The 15,956-nt window shown below is 37.7% G+C and overlaps 1 protein-coding gene across 1 annotated transcript in view; it reads right to left on the bottom strand.

Moving 5' to 3' along the window:
* The window catches only part of LOC311080295 (macrophage mannose receptor 1-like), a 181,869-nt gene that overhangs the window by 69,800 nt on the left and 96,113 nt on the right, over positions 1-15,956 (bottom strand). The window lies entirely within an intron of this gene.

Genomic DNA, 15,956 nt, shown 5'->3' with positions numbered 1-15,956 from the left:
CTTTTTCATATAAAATAGTGGCTTTTTTTTTTATAATAAAAAAATGAGTTTGACAACAAACACACCGCAGAACACAGCAATATAGCATAGATCAAAACATAATCATGGATAATTTCTGAACATTGGCTCTGTCTTTATTCACCTTTTTTCTCAATAGAATTCATAAAAGTATAAAATAGAATATCATAGTTCTAATAAGGGCTCATTGTAATGCAGTGTACACCTGAGCAACTAGTGTCTTCTGAATAACAGATTGGAGATTAAAATGATATCAGATTTGTCAGAGATGAAAAATTAACATAAGTAAGAAATGTACTTTTGCTATGGATTAATAAATGTTCAGTAACTCTTCCAAATTTAATTTTGGTGCATATGGCATATGGCAACTAGTAAATCCACTAAGTTTCATCATGCTAGCACGTGTGGAAAGTTTCAAATCCTTATTACGTATGAAATATTAATTTGTGAAGTCTTCGCCTGTTTGGCAAGTGTTTGTCATATCTGGTTTCTACAACTTTTACTCAGGAGTGAAAATCTGCCTTTAAACTTGAAAGAAATAAAGATTTGACATTTATCGTGATAATTATCAATATTGGCTGATATGAAAAATTTTGCTTGATATTATTTAATTTTTTTGCCAATATCGCCCAGCTCTAGTCAAGACATCTGTCAAGGGTCTCTCAAACTCATGAACAATCTTCTTTCAGTATCATATCTCAGCTCTACATATACTCATATAATAACTCTATTGGCCTTCTTGTTAGTTTGCTGGTGATTGCCTGTTCGATGACGCTCTTCTTGTTAATAAAGCCTGTGAGTGGATCTACAGCTTCGATGTCACGCTCCCTACGTAACAATCTGCTCTTTAATAATGTTCTCAAAACGTTAGTGCAAAAACATTATTAACATTATTTATGTTCAGGGGAAAAAAATCTAAAACGGTTTAGTTGGACGTTCCTCCAACATTTCTTAAATGTTACTACTAGTTTCAGAACATTCAAAAGTGACATTCACATAATATTTGAAGATATAGAAGATATTTTTGTACACACACACACACACACACACACACACACACACACACACACACACACACACACACACACCTACCAATTAAAACGAGGAGTGTAAATAGTTTGTGCTCCATTATCTGAAACGACAAGATTACATTTTCTCAATATCAGCATAAATGCATAAACCCCGACTGATCATTATCCAATATGTTTTTAAAAACACAAACCTGTGTGATCTTCTCTTCCTCTTTTCTCCTCTCATGGTTTTATGAGTCTTCCTACGCTTTAATATTCTTTTTAACTGCATGCAAAACTTAAGCAGTCCTGTGTCACCTTTACTGTCATGATGATTAAAACCAGCGTGAAAAACTAACTGGACCGCTTCAAAACACAACTCTGTAGGTCATACATTCTTTTTTACTCGGTTTATTATTGTGTGGTATTTTTTATGTTCATCTTCAACACTTGCTAACTTTATGAAAATCTACACATTTAATAAACAGTTTTAGTATTTCTTAGTTAAGATCATAAGGCTGTAAATGATAATGGTCTTCTGGATAATGGTCGGTGTTCTGCAGTGAATGAATGTGTTTCTGCACACCTCGTCTGCTCTCCACATCAGAAGCCTCTCTTTCACCTGTACAACACATTTGTATAATGATGAGAGGTTGGCACATTAGGCAAAATCACAGGTGACTCTCAGGTACTACACTGTAAAAAAAAGAAGAAAAAAAGATAAAATTCCCAAAATTATTTGAGAAAATACTATTTCAGTTTTTCAACTTCCCATGTAACTGAATGTGCTACTTGCTTCTTCGTAATCATTAGTGAAATTGACTAGCAGTTTGTGAGTGAAAATGGTCTGGAAGTAAATCCGACACCAGATCCAGTGTGTGACGGCAGTGATGGAGGAGCGCTGAGCCAGGGAAGAACACTTCTTAAAGTGGGATGTTACATTCTAAAACAGTATCAAATGATGTGACAATGTTTCTTTTGATGGAACGTTACTTTGTGCGTCCGAGACTCTCCTCTCGGTGTTTGGATGTGACACTTATTTGCTTCTGCAAAATCCGTGATTGATCGACCTGTAGTTTTCAAAGCTGTGAACAACGTGGGAAAGGAGGAAAAGTTGGATACACACTGACTGATTTTGCTGAAATCTCACCGTTGAGCCAGAATGATGTCGGATGAAAACTGACGTGTTCATACATCACTCTGAAACGTTCATCTAACGTTTTTTTTTCAATGTTACTAATTGTTTCAGAACATTTAGAGAACATCTAAAAGAAACATTCCCATAATGTGTTCACTTAACATTCGCATAACCAAGAAAAAAAAAAAAAACGTTTTAAAAAATGAACGTTCAGAGATAACGTTTCCACAACTTAATAGGATCGTTAGCAAAACATTCGTAGAGCATATGTTTGTTAGCTGTCTGGTTAGCAATTTTAAAATGTAATTGATTAGCAAACAAATGAACAATATTTCAATTATATATAGCTGTTGTCAAATCACACATTTCTCCTCTGTGCTTGTGTTCAACTACACCCAGTGATTTAATAACTTTATCGTGTGATTTTTACTTTTGATATTTAAGTGCATTAAAAATAAAAATAAAACGTATTTTGCTCAAGTAAAATAAAATAAAAGTGTACTTGTAATTCCATTAGAGGATCTGTACATTAGTTCAAATGCATCATTTGTGTACGTTGTGTGCGTCTGACTAGTTCATAAGCTCTTTGTAAAGTATCGTGTGTTGATGTCTTCAGACGAAGTGTTGCGATGCCTCTCGTGTCAGTACAGCTGATGGACGTGTCTTTAGCCTGAAGGAACTGGCAGTGGTCATTTGTTCTTGAGTTTACACCACATAAGGCTTTCTGTAATAATCTAGCCCTCATGCAAAGCATTTCATGACCTGATGACAGTGAGGGATCTGCTCTTTCCTACAATCTAATAAAGCCCATTAGCCAAAAGCAAAAAACATGGAAATGATCTCTGATCCGATGGATGCACATGACAAGTCGAGTAATCTCATTTGGTTGTCCTCAATGAGATCAGTGAGACGTACTTAAAATAAAATTTGTTTATTTGATTTAGTTGTTTACTACAGAAATGTGTTTTGATTCAGTCAGAAACTGTATGGAGGCCAAACGCTCCAAATGAACTGGATAAACCCACTGGACCAGTAGCCTTAAAGTCTCCCTGTAGTCCATCATTTTATCCCTTAATCTCATCTCTGATCACCAAAATGACATATTTAAATGTTTTTTCCTTGAAAAAACAAAACAAACATCTTTATGCCTTAAAATATCTTGAGTGTAACTCGACACCCTTGCCTCATTTAGTATGCGCGGTTCTATGAATATGCAAATGAGCCCCGCCTCCACTCACTCACTCACTCAGAGATCCACTGGTTGACGATCACACGTTGATCTGATTGGTTACAAGGTAGTTTGTGACGTCAGAAACACCAGCGATTTCAAAGCGTGTTTTTGAGACTGTCTTTGGTTCACTGCAGTTTTAAGGAGAAAATACTCAGCAATGGTGTCGACTTATGAATTTACACATAGTTTGACTTAAAGCACATTAAAAACACCACATAGACATATAAACAACACTAAAACCTTGGGGACTTTTTTGGGGACTTTAACTAGCGGCTGGTGAACTGACTCTAGCAGGGTTGTGCTTTGGTTTGGTTTGGGTTTGGTAAGACTTTCGTTCACAAATGAAGATATTTCTGATGAAATCTGAGAGCTGTCTCACTCCTCCACAGGCTGCTAGGTAATCGAGATCTGCCATCCAAGAAAAGTTAGTAAAGACATTGTTAAAATAGTCCAAGTGACTACAGTGTCTCAACCTTAAGTTTAAGAATACTTTTAGTGCGCAAAAACCCCCCAAAATAATGACTTTATTGAACTCTTCATGTTCTTCTGTGTTCCTCTGAGTGAGTTGACGGAAGCTGTGTCCCAATGTGAAGTCTGCATCCTCCGAAGGCCGTATTTGAAGGCCGATTGCGTCACAGCAGCGCGACGAAACGTCACAGCGGAGCGACGAAGGATGTCCCAATTCAAAGGCTGAATACCATTAATACCATGTCCTCCAGTAAAATATAAAACATAAAAATGACAATAGCCAATTCTGGCTCCATAGCTGTTTACTCAATTATATCAAATGAATTATCAGCATGGCAGCATACACTCGCACCGTTGCTTGGCGCCTGGAGCGGTAATCGGGAACACCTGGCTGCACAATTAGGAAATCCTACGAAGGCTACATGGTGTGCCGTTCGGAGGACGCATAGGCTGCATCGTTTGAAGTCCGCAGCCTTCGAAGGATGCAGTCTTCACATTGGGACACAGCTGGAGTGTAACAGTGCAGCGCTTCTGGGTTACGTCAGAACGGAGGCTCCCTATTGGCCAGCATCACATGCATCACACACATGACCAGCGTCAGCCAATAGCGAGCCTCCGTTCTGACTTAACCCATTAACAGTTGAATAGAACTTTATTTTAGACATTTGTAGTAGTGTCCGAAACCATAGTGGACATTATCGAGTGCACTCATTCAATCCCACAATGCACCACAATAACAACTGTACAACTGATGTACGCGCAGCGCTAGAGAATACCCATAATGCACTGTGAGGGTCGTGCCGAATGAATCCATCCAGTTTCCAAGCCCCTGGTCCAATGTGGCCACAGCGTAATATCAAACAGGGATACATTCCTTTTTAATGGATTATTGCATTGTTTAACTGAGGTTTATACAAGCTAGTGTCCATGACAGAGTTACTAAAAGACCTCAGTGTCTATCGGTCCTTAAATATGAGACACATTTCACAAAGCAGTTGCAGGACAAAGAATACACTTTTGATGAATGCGTTGATAAAAACAGAAACTGAAAAATACTGATTGTCTAAATCATTTGTTTTTTATTATTGTCAAATGTTATTGTCCAGTGTTTCCAAGGTTTCAAAGTAATTAAACACCAAAATATCTTGGTACTTAGAGGAGCCCAAGACTAGATTATTATTATCATCTTTGTGAACAAATTAAATCAGTAAAATAATGAAAAAGAAAAAAGTTCATCAGTAACTTGAAATGCATTTGGTGTTATTTGTAAGTTCTTGTATTTGTGCAGTGTGTAAAGCATCAAAGCATTAACAAAGTTAAATGTTAAATTAAACATATTTAATCATTTATCATTTGCAGGCTTCCTCTAGAGATTCACAACCGTTTGTAGAAGTTATTGAACGTGTGTAACGTTTCACGGGTCTCTCTCTTCACACGCTGTTGTCATCTTTTGTGTGTTATTGTCTTGCCTCTGGAAGGTCTTTCCATCGGGAAGGACTCGCCATGTTACGGTGGATCCGGTGTCCATCTTCTGCTCCGAGAGCATCTGGTTCACCTGGAGGCCAGAGTTCATCAGCCATTAGTGGATATACTGAAGACAATGAAGACATCTCCTGTAAAGACTCGTTCTTACGCACTAGAGCTCGTTCGCACATGCGCACTCTTCAAAAACTGCATCTCTTGACAAACTAAAAGACATAAATGACATTTGTATGTATTCTCAATAAAATATATAGATTGCACTGAATGTCAGCTCACTTATATTCCTCAAGATAATGATTTATTGAGTCCACATGTCATGAAAACTAGAAACTCTTCTTCTAACCGCAGGTCAAGATCTGTCGCTCCAAACACACAACTCTGCGATGCTGTTTACGAATGTTCGTTAGAAGGATGGTTTTGTGAAACACCGACTCGCTGAACTATGATGATAACGACGGAACTTGAGACCATAGTCGGCTAACGATGCTTTCGTTAAATAGCCGTTTGAACGAATCGAATGAATGACTTACTCATTTAGACATTTACTGCCCCCTACTGGCAGTTTTAGTTTCTTACTTAGAGTGTCATTTATTTAACTTCATATTTTGGGGATAGTTCACCCAAAAATTAAAATTGTTGATTTACAATCCTGTATGACTTTCTTTTGCGTATAACATTAAAGAAGATATTTTGAAGAATGGTGTTAACCAAGCTGTTTCGGTCTGCAAATACATCTAAATACCAGTTCAGATGCAGCTTCTGAACAAAACAAGTATGGCCGTTGAAGCCTAAAAGTTTATGTGTAATAAATTCTATGTTCAATCAAATAAAATATTTCTTTCAAAAGCTACTTTTTGTAATGTTTTTTTCATTTAACACAATAATGACTTTCAATGATCTTTTGTGGTTAATTTCTCGGCTGAATTTGATGTGTGATTTAAACTGCGATTAATTAATCGGCACGTCATGTAGTTAGTTAGGGTACGTTTACACGACTACGATATGCTTAAAATGGAGAAGTTTTTCCTTTCAGTTTTCCACGTACAGACGACACCACGGTCAAATCGATCCCATTCACACGGATCCACGAAAACGACTAAAATCGCTGTGTTCTGCTGCCAGGCCAGTAGATGGCGATGAAACTACAGACTGAACACGTAATACATTTTACATTTACATTTACATTTAGTCATTTAGCAGACGCTTTTATCCAAAGCGACTTACAAAGTAGGACTAGATTAAGCGAGTCATCATGAAGAGGCAAAAACAAAAAGCAGCGCAAGAAGTGCTCAAGATACAAAGTTCAGGCATTATTCAGAGTAGCATAAGCCCGATAAGTGAGGTTAAGAGGGAAAGGGGAGGGTTTTTTTTTTTTTTATGTGGATAAGTGCTCACGGAAGAGATGGGTTTTCAGATGTTTTTTGAAGGTTGTCAGGGATTCTGCATTCCGGATGAGGGTGGGGAGAGCGTTCCACCAGCATGGAACTGTGAATGAGAATGTTCTGGAAAGTGATTTTGTGGCTTTCTGGGATGGAACCACGAGACGTCGCTCGTTGGCTGATCGTAGGCTTCTGGTAGGGATGTAGACTCGTAGGAGTGAGTGAAAGTAGGAGGGAGCTGAGCCTGTGATAGATCTGTAAGCAAGCGTCAATGCCTTGAACTTGATGCGAGCAGTGAGAGGTAGCCAGTGCAGTGAGATGAACAGAGGAGTGACGTAATACACATCTGCATGATGTCATCGTCTTCAGAGATTTGCTATTTGTTGTTTACACGGAGACCGTTTTCAAAAGTTTGAGTTTTCAGGCACTTAACGCCGTTGTCGTGTAAATGTACAGCTAAAACGCATAAAAAGCTTTACGTTTTTAGTTGAAAATGGTGTCGTTTTTAAAATTTTTAATCGTTTGCCAGCCCTAGTATTATATATATATATATATATATATTTAGTTTTGTTTAAGACTAAGTACTAAAACGACAAACTATAACTGAAATTATATATATATATATATATATATATATATATATATATATATATACTGTATATGTAACTAATAAAAATGGCAAAGTCCGCACAAATTTTTTTACGGAAAATATTAAAATAAATGTTTTTTTTTAAATATTCATAAAAACTATTAAAGTATATTAATGACCATGTAGCAACGACTCACCTTGGTTTCGATGGCCGCCATCACTGCAGATTCGTTCAGATATCCAGCAGATTTCACTGCGACTCTGACAAGCTTTATTTCCCTAACTTCAGCTAAGAGAGACAAACACGTATTATTGTAATTAATAATTCATACCGCACACAGATGGTGTACTGTGTCAACATGAGACAGAGATTCAGGAGCTCACGGGTTCTGCAGTAGAAGAACTGTGGAGTGGAGCAGGAGACGTCCGCCATCTGTCCTTCAGTCCCGGCAGCAGCACACTCCTCATTGCCGCCAGGGTTGTCGGGCTGTCCCGTCTGCCATCTGACTGAAGACCACGACACGTTGGTCTGATCTGACCAGAGCCACAAGTTCTTGGACAAGCCGATCCAGGCGCCCACACCGTTGTTTTGAGTAATAATCTCTGCAAGGGCCTTGTTCTCGGTGTCGTCTTTAACCGTGGCCAGGTCTATGTAGTTCGTTCTGCAGTAAAGCTGAGCGTCACGCCAGGTCATGTTCGTTTGGATGTACTTAAACTTGTCTGCGATTTTGCTCTTGTCTGTAAGGATTCAGATGTGTGGTCAGGACATTGAGAAATGTTTGACAGTCTGAAGAGTGTGTGATAAAACATGACCTAAAACTCATCCTCAAAACAAAAATGGCTTTGATAGAATTTTTTGTGCATGTGATTAGTGTTGAATGGTCTGTTCTTTATTCACCTTTAGACAAGAGCAGTCTGAGCTTTTGTACTAATCAAGCTTATTTGCAACTTTACATTGTTGGCTCTCATGATAAATTGCTTGCATCAATTGTAAGTTGCTTTGAATAAAAAGCACATGCTTAATGTTTTTTCAATGCTTTAAATTAGGGATGCTCGATATATCGGCCACCATATGGGTATCGGTCAATATTTGTTCATTTTTAATGTTGTCATTATCGGCCCGATAAGAAAATGTGGCCGATATATTAAAGCTGATAAATAATGTATTGTTTCCTTCAGCTGAGACTCTTCAGATGCGCACTGTTCAACATGGGTTTTGAATCGCTTGAAATATGATTGAAATCAGTTTAAAAAAAAGGAAAAGGTTTGTCATATCGGCTACATAAAATTATATTGAGAACATTAAAATTGTGTGTTTGGGACGTGGCTGTTAATGATGAGACTTTTGTTTTTGTATTCAGGCTGTCAAAAATTATATAAAAATGTGGATTTAGATTTATCAGCCAATATATCGGTTATCGGCTTTCAAATATAAAGAATTATCGGTTTCAGCCAAATTTTTTATATCGGTGCATCCCTAATTTAAAAGCATAAGATAAATAACAAGCCACTGCTTCAAGTCGCTGTGTGTTTGCATGAGCTTTCTGCCCTCTTACATGAGGAGCAAAGTGGGTTTTAAAGCTTAACATTTGCTTTGACTCTATTGCACTTGCAGATATTTTTAATTTCACGCATAAATTGGAAAACTTGCACTTGTTTGAGATTTTCTCTGAAAGCAAGTGTTAAATAAATGTACTGCATCTTATGGATGTTTTCGCTGGAAAACAAGATTGTTTTTTTCCACTTCAAGCTTAAAGTGGAAGATTTAAATTTATTTGAGGTTTTCCCTGAAAGCAAGTGTTAATATCCAGTGCAGTTTTGCTTCTCATGTGAATGTATCTCATTATAAGGATGTTTCGGCTGAAAAGCAAGATTTTAAACATGTATTTAGAACGGGTTAAGGATGAATGTTATGAGGGAAACGACTAAGCAGACATCCAGATTGCAAGTGAACGTTTTGCATTATTTCTTACCAGTTTGGCAAAAAAACGTTTCTTCATTAAGGCAGGTTGTATCACCCCATTTTCCGCTTGCGTAAAGAAATGCACAGGCCTCGTCTGTGCGGGAGGTGTCCGGCTCCCTGTTATCCCACTTTTCATAGCTTATCACCTTATTTTGATAAGACCAATGCCAAGTGAGGACGCCATTGTAGAAACCAATCCAGGCAAAAGAGCCAAAGTTCACAGCGTCTGCTGCTTTCTTTAATTTCTCTCGGTCTCCATCGCTCTGAACCGTAGCCAGATCCAGGTGTTTCTCTCTGCAGTACGACTGCGATTCCAGCCAGGTCTTCAGCTCTTCCACCAGAACGAAGCAATACGGGTCGCACGAGGTCTTCGAGAGGATTCCTGCTGAAGGGAACCGCAGGAAAATCAGCTGTGGTCATTTTGATCTGACAGCAGTTTCATTGTGTAGTTTCCCACACTAACACTCACCCAGCACCAGAACGAGCTGAATCCTCTTCAGCATCATCTCTGCTTTATTCACTGGAAAAAAGAAATGACCAGAATACAAAACGCTGGATAGTTTTTCTGAAACTCATTGTTTCTAGTCGAGGTTTTTGAAACACTCTCAGGCTTCATTCAAGCATTTCATGTGGCAACAAAGAGCCAGATTCATTCAAGATCAAATCCAAGACCATTCAAAACATCGCACTGGAAATCATGATCAAGAGGGTTTTCCTCATCATCTCAGTCACATTTTAATTCAAAGCCTTAATGTAGAAAAGGTATTGAATTGGAAAAATGCAATGTAGAATTGTTAAAAAATACCAACTTTACCTGCTTTGGACGACTGAAGGTTGATGCTTCCAGTTGCTTCTCTCACATATATAGGTTTCTGCTCACAAAATCTGTTTTTACTTGCCTTTTAATAGCTCTTTATTACGTTATGCAAAATCTTTTGTCTAGAACTGTATGTACAAAACTGAGAATGATTACTGAAATTTAAGGCTCTTTATTCAAATCAAAGAGCAGGAAAATGGATGGTAAAATCACAGAAGTTAAAAACTATAAAATATCACAAATTAATTCATTAATATTTCTGTACATTAAAAGTAATGCGTTGCGTTACTCCCTAAAAAAAGTAACTAATTGTGTTACTTAGTTACTTTTTATGGAAAGTAATCAGTTACTTATTTGTAAAAAGTAACTCAGATATTTTGTTGTAAATTAAACAGTAATGCTTTACTCGTTACCTTGAAAAAGTAATCTGATTACTTAACTCAAGTTACTTGTAATGAGTTACCCATGGCACTATGTTTGAATCTATTTACCTTAATTCCTTTATTTAACTTTATTTATCTAGGAAAAATTGTGTACTATAAAAGTGTACATCACAAATGTACAAATTTTACAAGAGTGTTTTTTTGGCCAAGACAAAATAAGACACTATACGTGAAAAGAACTAAATTTAAAACCAAGGTCAACTCAAAGAGCGGCTATAATTATCAGTCGTAACATTTGCAATCAGATAAAGCAGATTAAAGCTTGTTTAAAATGAATTTATGACCAACATGGCGTTTACCTGGAGTATCAATACCAGTGGAAATTGGTCAAGAGTTTTTTTTTTTTTTACGTCATTTCGCTTAAAAAAGAGATAATGTGAACTATTACATAAACATAAGCAACTGATTCATGTTCTTGTTGTTGAATAAGTTCCTATCTTGCACTATATCAGATCACGAGTGTAGACGTCCAGTTTCTCACAGCTTGTTTTGATGAATCTGATCATTGAAACCAAGTAAATGCATATTATTGTGAACAATTAATCTGTTTTTTTAAAACCAGCTTAAACCGTGCCCACAATTGACTGATAGTTTGCGTTAAGATCTGCCTCTTCTGTTGAGCCATGCCCACATCTCAACAGCCAATGAAGAGCTGGTATATAGAACAAAGTCCCCGCCCTACATTTCCTTCTTTTTCGACATAAGCTTCACTCAGTTGTACGTCACAATGGAGGGTTTTCACTACACATCATCAATCCGGAAGTCGGCCATTTTGGAGGCGCTGAACGGAAACAATGCCACTGAACTGAACGGACTTGCAAATTTGGCTGATTATTGCTGCTGAAAAATGGTCGTGTTTTGGTCTGTACTAATCGGTCGCACCGAGAATAAACATTTTGAGTTCTATAGACTACCGAAAGTTAAAGAGAAGAATGCAAAAAACTGATGAAAGATGGCGTTTGTGGTTGAGAGAGGCACAGCATCAGCCACATGTGTAAATGAAGCATTGACTATGGCTAAAATGTTGACGTAAAGTAGTTCACTATGGCTACATTCACACTGTCAGTCCAAATCCGATTATCTTTGTATCCGATTGGAATATGATCTAAAATGATGTCCACACTGTGTATCGCAACTGTTCAGATCCGATTTGTGCGTCCACGCAGCTCTTTGACAATACGGCAATGATGTTGCATTGATAGAGGGGTTTGCATTTGCAATAGAAATGTTGTCTTATTTAAATTTTACAACATGGAGATGTGTATCCGCCGCACTGGACTACAGCTTCTCGAGCCGGCTGCAGAACTGTAGGAGGCTGGGATGCACAACTCTTTTTTGAGACCACGCCGGTTTCAAAATACATTTCAAAAATAATAATTTTCTGCTCATCCGGCATTTTGCAAGAACACAGCCTTGTTTCAGCAGTGACTTTCAGCATGTTCCCTATAACAACATCTGACGTTTACATTTTACGTGGCGTGAGAAAGTCACATAAACCACGCAAAATCCGATCAGAGCATTCAGACTGAAGTGGATTTCCTGATATGTGATTTGAATAGGATTTCAAACCACATATGGATGTAGCTTGAAACGGATTTCATGTGCTTTTTTTGGACTGACAATCTGAACGTAGCCAATGTCGGGATTAGAAATAGAAGGAAGAATTGCAGTAAGGACTAGAGAAGCTAGCTTGTTCGATCTTTACCACATATTAACTTAAGTTTGTAAAAATGTCGCGCTCTTTCCTACTTACTAAGTCCTCTATCTGATTTTGCAGCTTCCATGTGTTTTTTCCGTGGTTTAGACATCATAAATTAGTGTAACAATGTGTTCAGTTGTACATAAACAGTGCAATCCATGCCATTGTTTACATCCGAGTACCTCCAATATGGCCGCGCATCCGGGTAACTGACCAAATCGTGACATAGGTGCAAACCCTCTATACAGAAGAAAAAAAATCATTCCTACTTCTGTTTCATCACAATTTCAAGAACACAGTCTGTTTTCTTTCATACAGCCCTCCTGCTTCAGTGTTGAAAAGCACAGAATATATATGCACACATAGTTAGTACAAATCCTTATTTTTTATTTTTGTGGACAGCGATGTTGAGTTCATGTCTACCTTGAACCATCCCATTAACTTTACATGAGCACTTAAAGGCTCATTTCCCTGCCCCTTTGCTTAACAAAAGTTGTATTTGTGTAACATTTATCACCATTATACAAATAAGAACCCAGTGAAGGTGAAGATGACAATTTATTTGTTTGATTGAGTGCCATTACATTGAGTGCCATTGCAAGTCTGCAAAACTGCAAGCATGTCATACGCTTTACACTCAGTTTGCATGTGTAAAACTTTTGCAAAACTCTGAACACATTTCTCTACATTAGACACTCAAATCTAACAGCTCTTGTCTTTTCACCCTTGCATTTCTGTTTATTTTGTAAATATATACTAAATATGCATAAAAGTCAAGATAGCTTTATTTCTGTAGCACATTATACAAGACAGATTGTTGAAAGCAGCTTCACAATAGTAACAAATTGAGATTCCGTCAGTGACTGTAATAAAAGAAAGCAAATAGGATCCAATTGCGAGTAAATAACAGTTTATTGACAACACAGAGAAACAGAGTAGAAATGCTGGTCAGAAACGTCAGGACAAAGCTGGAGAGTCAGTGGTAAAGCAGGGACGCAATCCAGGCAGATCCAGTCGGTCCTCAGGAGATCCGGGAGAACGAGGAACAACACGAGCCAGAAAGCAACGAGCTCACGAGTGATCCAGGGAAGCCTCACAGCGATCAGACAAAGACATAAATAGGACGCTACATGAGAAACAGCCACGCCCTCTCTCACACACACACTAACACACACACAGAGCGAGGGCGAGACAGTGAATCCATGAGTCAGTTCAATAACTGTGAAGTTTATCAGTTGCACAGACATACTGTAAACATGTGCTAAACTCCTGTACTGAACTGGCAAAAGACACAAGATAGTAGTGTTGTACATCTGTGTGTAGTTTGGTGTGTGTGTGGATAATCATTTGATGTTTGTGTGTAGAGTTAATACACAAAAATTGCATTTTTAGAAGAGTTAAAATAGTTTTGAATGAAGTGTTTGCTTTTGCAAGAGATGTGTGACGTTTTGCATGTTGTGTGTGTGTTTTGTGGTTTTATGTGTAGAGTGTTGAGAAATGGAGCCATAAGCTGTGTCCCAATGTGAAGGCTGCATCCTTCGAACGCACCTTGTAGGCTTCATAGGATTTCCTAATTGCGCAACCAGGTGTTTCTGATCACCGCTCCTGGCACCAATCAACGGTGCGAGAGGACAGCCATCCTGATAATTAATTTGATATAGCCTAATTGAGTAAACAGCTATGGAGCCAGAATTGGCTATTGTCATTTTTATGTTTGATATTTTACTGGAGGACATCCCAGTGGGCACCTTGATGTCAAAATGACTTCACGAAATAGGTCAAAAATGAAAGTCATATTGATGTCAAAGTGTCGATGTCAATTTGATGTCAAGATTTTGACCTCTGCTGATGTAATTTTGCCAAACAAAAAAGTGAAATGCATGGCCGTACACTTACTTCACCAGCTTCACTTAAAACTAACCAGATTTACTTTATTTAATTTCCGGTTTAAAGAAATCATATTTTGTATTTTAAAGACACCATGATGGTGGTTAGCGTTTGCTTTAGTTGGGCTCTTGACCCTTGACTTTTTAATATTAAAAATTTCTCTGGCTGCTATAATTGTGTGTTTATAAAGCACAATTGTTGTAGCTAAAAAAAGCCATGAGAAAATGAGATCAGGTGATGTTGGCTGTTTATTGATGATGATGATATCATCATGTAATTGCCTGAATCCCTGATCTTATCCTGGGTCTAATGCTTTGATCATTTTAGACTTGTGGCTTTAATATTGTTTTATAATAGAAGCCATTTAATTTTACAGCATGAGAGTAATGTTGTTTATCAAATAATGTAAAGGATTTTAAAAGCATTCAAAGCATTAAACTTTTTCCTCTACATTATTACTTAGCCATCAGTGTATGACTCTCAACAATGGTGACAGTCAATGAAATGCTTCATGCTGCAGTGCATGCTGGGTACCACCAATCAAAACTCACCCTTGTCTCCCAGCATGCATTGCGGCTTTGATAAATTATGCAGCTGTTTTTTTTTATAGCTTGTTTTATGCTCAGAGTTGATCTGATTATCTGGATATTTTGTTTGAATGTCACCATTGTTGAGTTTCGTATGCTGTTTCTTGATGTCTGTCTGCATCTAAGTAATGCCATAGATGAAAGGGTTTCGAAAGGGAGATGAAAGGGATGGTAAGGATGTTTCAGCCCCAGCGCTACCGGGTCATGTATTTTCGGTTTAGCCCGGTTTGAATATAAAACCCAACTGAATATAAAAACGTCCAGTATTTCTCGCGCTCGTCATCGGCAGCTGTCACAGTTGCCAGGAGACAAGAACACAATCATATGTAGGCTAGACCGGTCCGAGCGCTTCAGATGCGCCCTTTGATATGGGACGCAGCTGTAGTTAGAAACAATTTGTTAATATTGTGACAATAGACCTACATTTTATTTCTTTCATTTCATTTTCTGTGACGCAATCGGCCTTCAAATACGGCCTTCTGAGGATGCAGCCTTCACATTGGGACACAGCTATAGTTTCAGAAATTGTGTGTAAGCAATTTTGAAAAACTGTAATAATCTATGAAACGCCTCCTGCGAACTGCAGTGAATCATAAGCTTCTCTAACTGATTCACGTGTGCTTGTAATTCACATGCTTTGAAAGAGAACTCGTTTATCGTTTCTGTTCGCGCACACAGAACGCCGCCGATCAGACCACACGTGAACTCTCTTTCACGACTTCTTGAGCAAATACACTGAATTATGTCAAAATGGCCGTCTTGACAAAGTAAACACAGTTAGTGAATGTAAAAACTGAAGAATGTAAAAAATGAAGAGAATATCGGTAGTTACAGTGGCGTGCACGGGGGTGGGGGGCCGGGGGGGCTCAAGCCCCTGCCCCTTTTGTCTCAAAATGTATTGTGCCCCTCTCTGATAAATGTAAATGATAATAATTATTAAAATAAATATTATAATAAATAACAATACACTTATACACCATTGCCACTAACAATAATAATACAAACAAATATTATTATTTGATTTTTTTTAATTATTATTAATATTAACTAAGATTAATAAATGGTGTAGAAGTGCAGTTCATTATTAGTTCATGTTAACAAATTTAACTAATGAAACCTTATTGTAAAGTGTTACTGATTTCATGATAGCTAACACTTTATTGAATACACACATACTGTAGGCCTACAATTTATAACATCAACATAACTAAACATGTATTCCTCATAATTACCTACTTGATTCTC

Source organism: Abramis brama, assembly GCF_963993115.1.
Source record: "Abramis brama genome assembly, chromosome: 3".
Taxonomy (NCBI): Eukaryota; Metazoa; Chordata; class Actinopteri; order Cypriniformes; family Leuciscidae; genus Abramis; species Abramis brama.
Note: the sequence above shows the minus strand (reverse complement) of the source record. Positions and strands in the feature narration are given on the sequence as shown.